The 7,939-nt window shown below is 44.8% G+C and overlaps 1 pseudogene; it reads left to right on the top strand.

Moving 5' to 3' along the window:
• The first annotated feature begins 292 nt into the window (after positions 1-292).
• On the top strand, positions 293-389 carry LOC129704904 (U6atac minor spliceosomal RNA; annotated as a pseudogene).
• The last annotated feature ends 7,550 nt before the right edge of the window (positions 390-7,939 follow it).

Genomic DNA, 7,939 nt, shown 5'->3' with positions numbered 1-7,939 from the left:
TCTTCAGGTAAGACCTATTCAACAGGTAAAACCTGGATGAGGAAGCAAAAGCTGTCGGACCAATCAAGGTACCAACGATGAGCAAAGCTTCATCGTTGCGGCGACAACACACCCCACGCTTTCATTGGCAGTAAGCAGTTCACTGAAGTTGGTGGCAGCATGAAAGCTGGGCAGAGGTCTTCAATCCGAGGCCCAGTCGGGCTTCAGGAAAAATATGGGACCATCTACAAGTTGGTAATATTTACATTTGTTTTTTTGTACAAATGATAATGATAACATGTGTTTAGTTTATGTGTTGTATGAAAGTAGCATTCCCCTTGATAAGGATGGAAGGGGCCCTAGTGGCCTTACAACACACAAATGGTTGCGGCATCTAACCATGTAAAACTGCACAATACTAGGGTTCCAAGCACGGAATTGGGCCAGATTTGTCTTTACAGGCAAGCTCAGAATTATGTCCAGAGTTGTCTTTCGAGGCAGGCTCAGTATTATGGCCAGGATTGGCTTTCAGGACAGGCTCGGAAATCTGGCCAGAGTAGTTGCTCAAGCAGGTACGGAATTGGCAGGCATGGCCTGTTCATTGTGAAAGATGCAGAATGTCATTTAACTCGCATGTATAGTATAAATTTTCCGAATAGGAAACTTCACATCTGATTTCCATAAGATGTTCCCATTTACAGGGATCACCGAAGACATTTGAAATTTATCTGGATAAGGGCAATGATAAAAAACATTGCAAATTGGGTTAACTTCAGTTCCCAGGTTATTTACCAAATTACTAAAACTGATGCTTGGACTGCTCAGAGCTCAAAAACACTTGTTATGTCTTGTCTGGAGGATATTTTAATGCTGTATGTTGATAAAATCATCCATCCAGTTAAAACTAAGGTGATACCAACTAGACTTGTTGATCATTGAGATTTACCTTTAGCTATTAATTAGCCTGTGACTCCGCCCTGGGGTAAGAGATTGGAATTAATAGGAGCCTGTAACAATCTTGTTGTGATAAAGCAGCCTTCTATTCATCAAGAATAATTGGCAATATAGTAGCTGTGATTCAGCAGTGCAAGTGGGGGAACTTACATGGTGCAAAGTAGTAATCTCTCAAATGCCAAGTAGGTCTTTGTGACAGACCTTATGCTATTACCAGCTGAAGCTACCAAAGTCATAATGGTGGACAAATAGTATTCAGCATTGCCTCAGTAGTCTGTTCAGTGAAATTTCAGTTATATTATAAACTGATGTGGCTCTAAGGTGGAAAATTATGCCTCCGCCTCCATCTCTAGTTCGGAGGCGGAAGAGATTTGCATGAGTTAACAATTATTTAGTTATTGGGATCAACTACCTATAGACACTAGGTGCATTCTATAGGTTAAAGGGTTATTGTGCGAATATGCATAATCTGCATGCTCAATGTTAATTTGATACACTATGGTGGTGGCGTATGTTAGTCACATTGGTGCAATTAAGAATATCCTGTAATAATTTACCTAATCTCATTTTGCGTTCGAGTATCATCACGTACATTCAATGACAACACAAATTGGGTGTTGTATCACAAAGTATTTAATGAAATGATGGCTCGATGGAACACCGAATATCTGAACTGAACTGAACTGAACTGTACTTTATTTATAGAGCACTTTAAAAACAACCACTGTTGCAACAAAGTGCTGTACATGACTAATCATAAACATAAAACAAAACAATAAAAACATTAAAAGACAGTAAAAACAATAAAAAACAATAATAGAAACACTAAAACAAGAGCAAAGTCTCATGCAGGGGTGAAAGCCAAGGAATAGAAAAGGGTTTTAAGACTAGTTTTGAAAATGGACAGTGAAGGGGCCTGTCTAATGTGCAAAGGTAGAGTGTTCCATAATGTCGGAGCAGCAACAGAGAAGGCTCTATCCTCTCTGAGCTCCCACTTAGACCTCGGTACCTCCAGGAGCAGCTGATCAGCTGACCTGAGGCACCGAGCAGGAGCATAGGGATGAAGCAGCTCAGAGAGGTAAGGCGGGTCGAGACCATTTAAAGATTTAAAAACAAATAAAATAATCTTAAAATGAACTCTAAAGTACACAGGCAGCCAGTGGAGGGAGGCCAGAATAGGCGTTATGTGCTCCCTCTTACGTGTTCTAGTTAAAAGGCGAGCAGCAGCATTCTGAACCAACTCGAGATGTGCAAGGGAAGATTGGCTAACTCCAAAATAAAGTGCGTTACAGTAATCCAGCTGAGACGTAATGAAGGCATGGATTACTGTTTCAAAATGCTGTCGTTCAAGAATTGGCTTCACCTTTGCCAGCTGCCTTAAATGAAAGAAGCTGGACTTAATTACCTCGCCTATTTGACGATCTAATTTAAAATCACTGTCCATCTTAAAACCCAAGTTCAAAACTATTGGCTTCACATACAGTGCCAAGGGACCCAAGTCAACAGGGGGAGGTTCACGGGAGCCATTGGGACCAAACACTATCACATCGGTTTTCTTTTCATTAAAATTTAAAAAGTTTAGGGCCATCCAGGATTTAATGTCATCAAGACATAACAGAAGTGGTTTGACTGAGAAAGCATCTTTCTTCTTCAGCGGCACATATATCTGACTATCATGAGCTGAGTTGGATGATCAGCCATGATCATATTGAATGGCGGTGCAGGCTCGAAGGGCTGAATGGCCTACTACTGCACCTAATTTCTATGTTTCTACGTTTCTATCACCAGCATAACAATGAAAAGAGATGCCATGCTTTCTAAGAATGGAACCCAGAGGAAGTAAGTGCAGTGAGAAAAGCAGGGGCCCTAAAATTAAACCCTGTGGAACCCCATATGACAGAGGAGCGGAGGAGGATTCAGAACCAGCAAGTCTTACACACATAGTTCTTCTGCCAGATAAGATCTGAACCATTCCAGGACACTACCACAAATGCCCACTAGGTGCTGTAACCGAGATACTAAAATGTCATGATCCACTGTATCAATATATTGTTTCCAGGCTCATTTACCGGCAGCAAAAATAGGTGGCGAAAGATACATTCTTGCTACAAGGAGAAGGAAGTTATTTTTGTCTCCCTCCATTTTGCCTCATCAGTCAGGTCTTGCAATAAAGCCAGCAAGATCCCGCTTTAGGTTGTCATTCTGTCTGACTGGCCTATGCAGCCATGCTTCCCGCCTTTGTCGGGAATAACACGGTTTTACGGTTATTCTAAACGTAAAACTTTGCTGGTTCAGCCTATGGCTCGGGAAACCAACCTCTGCATGATAAAATCAATTTATTGACTTATAGATGCTGAGCACACTGCTCCTGCGGCTCGGATTGTCAGACCGATCCATGTTTGTGCTCACTGCAGAGTGCAGGGATAGCACCCAAAAAGGAAAGGGTTACATTTCCTCTTCAGGAGATGGGAAGCATTTTGTTTGAATACTAATGTTACATCTAATACGGTACAGGTAACTGACATCTTGGAGTTCGTTTCAAATGGGTCTTTGGCAATAAATAAAGTTATAGGACCATTAACTGTGCCCAACGTGCCTTCCCATCATATTTGCTACAGCGAACGGGACCCACTCTGTCGGGTTTCACCATCTGATACCGAGTTTATAAAGGATATCTTTCACACAAGGTTTCCCAGGACAAGCACAAGGCAGAATGGGATATTGACATGGTATTAACTCTATTTCACCAGGGGGCTCCAGCTACATCCTTAGCTTTGGCTCGGCTCTCATAAGGTAGTTATCCTCATGATGCTGGTCTCAGCGCAATGGGTTCAGTCACTACATATTGTGACTGGACAGGATAGTTATATCTGCAAATAATATTATATTTTAATGTTTAGTTAAGCAGAGCAGACCAGGGGTGTAAAGTCTCAGACTAGTTTCATGACATACCCCATGGACCTTCGGTTATGTATGGTCACACATATACAACAATACGTCAAGGTCAGATTCAGATTCAGATTCAATTTTAATTGTCATTGTCAGTGTACAGTACAGAGACAACGAAATGCATTTAGCATCTCCCTTGAAGAGCGACATAGCAAACGATTTGAATAAATAATAAAGTGTCCGGGGGGGGGGGGGGGGGGGGGGGGGGGGGGTGATTTGGCAGTCACCGAGGTACGTTGTTGAGTAGAGTGACAGCCGCCGGAAAGAAGCTGTTCCTCGACCTGCTGGTTCAGCAACGGAGAGACCTGTAGCGCCTCCCGGATGGTAGGAGGGTAAACAGTCCATGGTTGGGGTGAGAGCAGTCCTTGGCGATGCTGAGCGCCCTCCGCAGACAGCGCTTGCTTTGGACAGACTCAATGGAGGGGAGCGAGGAACCGGTGATGCGTTGGGCAATTTTCACCACCCTCTGCAATGCCTTCTGGTCGGAGATAGAGCAGTTGCCATACCATACTGTGATGCAGTTGATAAGGATGCTCTCGATGGTGCAGCGGTAGAAGTTCACCAGGATCTGAGGAGACAGATGGACCTTCTTCAGTCTCCTCAGGAAGAAGAGACGCTGATGAGCCTTCTTGATCAGAGTAGAGGTATTGTGGGTCCAAGAGAGGTCATCGGAGATGTTGACTCCCAGGAACCTGAAGCTAGAAACACGTTCCACCTCCGACCCGTTAATGTGGATGGGGGTGTGCGTGCCGCCTATGGACTTCCTGAAGTCTACAATGAGCTCCTTGGTCTTCTTGGAGTTAAGGGCCAGGTTGTTGTCAGCGCACCATGCTGCTAAGTGCTGGACCTCCTCCCTGTAGGCCAGCTCATCGTTGTTGCTGATGAGGCCAATCACCGTTGTATCATCTGCATACTTGATGATGGTGTTAGTACCATGTACAGGTTGCAGTCATAGGTGAAGAGGGAGTAGAGGAAGGGGGCTCAGCACACAGCCCTGTGGAATGCCGGTGTTCAGGGTGAGGGTTGAAGAGGTGTGCTTGTCTAACCTCACAGACTGGGGTCTGTTGGTTAGAAAGTCCAGTATCCAGTTGCAGAGGGAGGGGTCGATGCCCAGGTTACCGAGTTTGGTGATCAGTTTTGATGGAATAATGGTGTTGAATGCTGAGCTGTAATCGATGAACAGCATTCTTACGTAAAGTGTCTCTGTTGTCGAGGTGGGAAAGGGCGGAGTGAAGTGCCGTTGAGATGGCATCCTCCGTACTCCTGTTCTTGCGGTAGGCAAACTGATAGGGATCCAGTGTGGGGGGTAGGCAGCTTTTGAGGTGTGCCAGGACCAGCCTCTCGAAGCACTTGGCGATGATGGGGGTAAGTGCAACTGGGCGGAAGTCGTCGAGGCTTGCCGCAGTGGAGTGTTTTGGCACTGGCACGATGGAGGTGGTTTTAAGGCAAGTGGGGACAACTGCTTGGGCAAGTGACAGGTTGAAGATGTCAGTCCAGACGTCTGTCAGCTGCGCAGCACAGGCCCTGAGCACGCGCCCGGGGATGCCGTCAGGGCCAGCAGCTTTACGTGCATTAGTCCTACTCAGTGCCACGTACACGTCGTAGGGGGTGAGTGTGAGGGGTTGGTGATCGGCAGGTAGCACAGCCTTGATGGCTGTCTCTAGATTGTCCCTGTCGAAGCGGCCATAGAAGTGATTAAGCTCCTCAAGGAAGGAGGCGTCACTGGATGTGGGGGTGGTGTTGGAGGGTCTGTAGTCCGTGATGGCCTGGATGCCTTGCCACATGCGTCGGGGGTCGGAGTTGTTGTTGAAGTGCTCCTCAATCCTGAGCTTATGGCAGTGCTTGGCCTTCCTGATGCCCCTCTTCAGGTTAGCCCTGGATGAATTGTAGGCTCGAGCATCGCCTGACCTGAAAGCGGTGTCCCGTGCTTTCAGCAGTAGCCTGACCTCGCTGTTCATCCATGGCTTCTGATTCGGGTATATGGTCACCTGTTTGAGGGAGGTGACACTATTGATGGTGGAGTTTATAAAGTCCAGAACAGAGGGAGGGGTCGATGCCCAGGTTATCGAGTCACCAAGAACCTACGAGGTTCTGAACTAGCAATGTTTGTTAATTACAAAAACTTTATAAGAAGGTATCGGTTCAGGCCATCTCCAGGTGGTTAAAACGGGTTTTGGCTCAAGCAGGAGTAGATACTGATGTTTTTCAAATCTCACTCCACAAGGGCTGCTACAACACCAGCAGCAAAGGTTATGTACATTCCGCTGGAACACATCCTAGCGGCTGCAGGATGGTCGAAAGAACAAATTTTCTGAACATTTCATAATAACCTATTGCCAGACCAGGTGTATTTGCCAACTCTATTTTAGATTCAGTGGTTTAGTTCACTCCCGGATGAGAGGAGTTACTATTATTATTATTTCTTCATTGAATGTTTCCCATCATCTGTCAATCAAGGCAGTTGTGGCTGTGTGGACTCGATCTCACGGCATGAAATCACAGAGTTTTGAAATCTTCACGGAATCACTCACGTGACTCCGAAGTAAAATAGTAAGATTAAACGAGAACTTACGAGTTTGAAGTTTGATCTTTATTTTATGAGGAGTTACGATGAGCGATTACGTGCCCACCACTCCCAACCCTCTCTCATAAAGATCACTCGGTAGTTCTAGTCTTCTCTAAGTCTTACTATGTTACTTTGACTACTATTATCTGTGATTTCACACCACTGCTTTGAAGATTGATGTGCATGCGGACTGGGTGGCTTCTTCACATAATCGCTCATCGTAACTCCTCATAAAATAAAGATCAAACTTCAAACTGGTAAGTTCTCGTTTAATCTTGCTATTTTTATATCCTGATGGATATTTATGATTTAACATAGAAACATAGAAAGCATAGAAAATAGGTGCAGGAGTGGGCCATTCCGCCCTTCAAGCCAACACTGCCATTCAATATGATCATGGCTGATCATCCAAAATCAGTACACCAACCTGTCCCCCCACCCCCCCCCTCCAATATCCCTTGATTCCCTTAGCCCTAAGAGCTAAATCTAACTCTCTCTTGAATACATCCAGAGAATTCCACATATTCACAACTTTCTGGGTGAAAAAGCTTTTCCTAACCTCAGACCTAAATGCCCTACCCCTTATTCTTAAACTGTGACCCCTGATTCTGGACTCCCCCAACATCAGGATATTTTTCCTGCATCTACCCTGTCCAATCCTTATAAATTCCAGCGAATACAAGCCCAGTCAACCCATTCTTTAATTATATGTCAGTCCCACCATCCCGGGAATTAACGTGGTGAACCTACGCTGCACTCCCTCAATAGCAATAATGTCCTTTCTCAAATTAGGAGACAAAAATTGCACACAATACTTCAGATGTGGTCTCACCAGGGCCCTGTACAACTGCCTGCTGTACCTGTATACTTACTTTCAGTGGTTGATGTACAAGGACACCCAGGTCATGTTCCACCTCCCCTTTTCCTAATCTGACACCATTCAGATAATAATTTGCCTTCCTGTTCTTGCCACCAAAGTGGACAACCTCACATTTATGCATATTATACTGCATCTGCCATGCATCTGCCCACTCACCCAATCTATTCAAGTCACACTGCAGCCTCATAGCACCTGCATCACAGCTCACACTGCCACCCAGCTTTGTGTCATCGCAAACTTGGAGATGTTACATTTAATTCCCTTGTTTAAATCGTTAATAGATATTGGAAACAACTGTGGTCCTGGCATCGAGCCTTGTGGCACCCCACTAGTCACTGCCTGCCATTCTGAAAAGGACCTGTTAATTCCTACTCTTTGCTTTCTGTCTGTCAACCGGTTCTCTATCCATGTCAATACCCTACCCCCAATAACATGTGCTCTAATTTTGCACACTAATCTCTTGTGTGGAACCTTGTCAAATACTTTTTGAAAGTCCAGATACACTACATCCACTGGCTCTCCCTTATCCATTCTACTTGTTACATGGTAATTCGAGTTTACTGTACCTTAATTGGTACACGTGACAATAAAATGACCTTTGAACCTTTGAA

This window comes from Leucoraja erinacea, chromosome 1, assembly GCF_028641065.1.
Source record: "Leucoraja erinacea ecotype New England chromosome 1, Leri_hhj_1, whole genome shotgun sequence".
Classification (NCBI taxonomy): Eukaryota; Metazoa; Chordata; class Chondrichthyes; order Rajiformes; family Rajidae; genus Leucoraja; species Leucoraja erinaceus.
The sequence above is the reverse complement of the archived record's forward strand: the minus strand, read 5'-3'. Positions and strand labels throughout refer to the sequence as shown.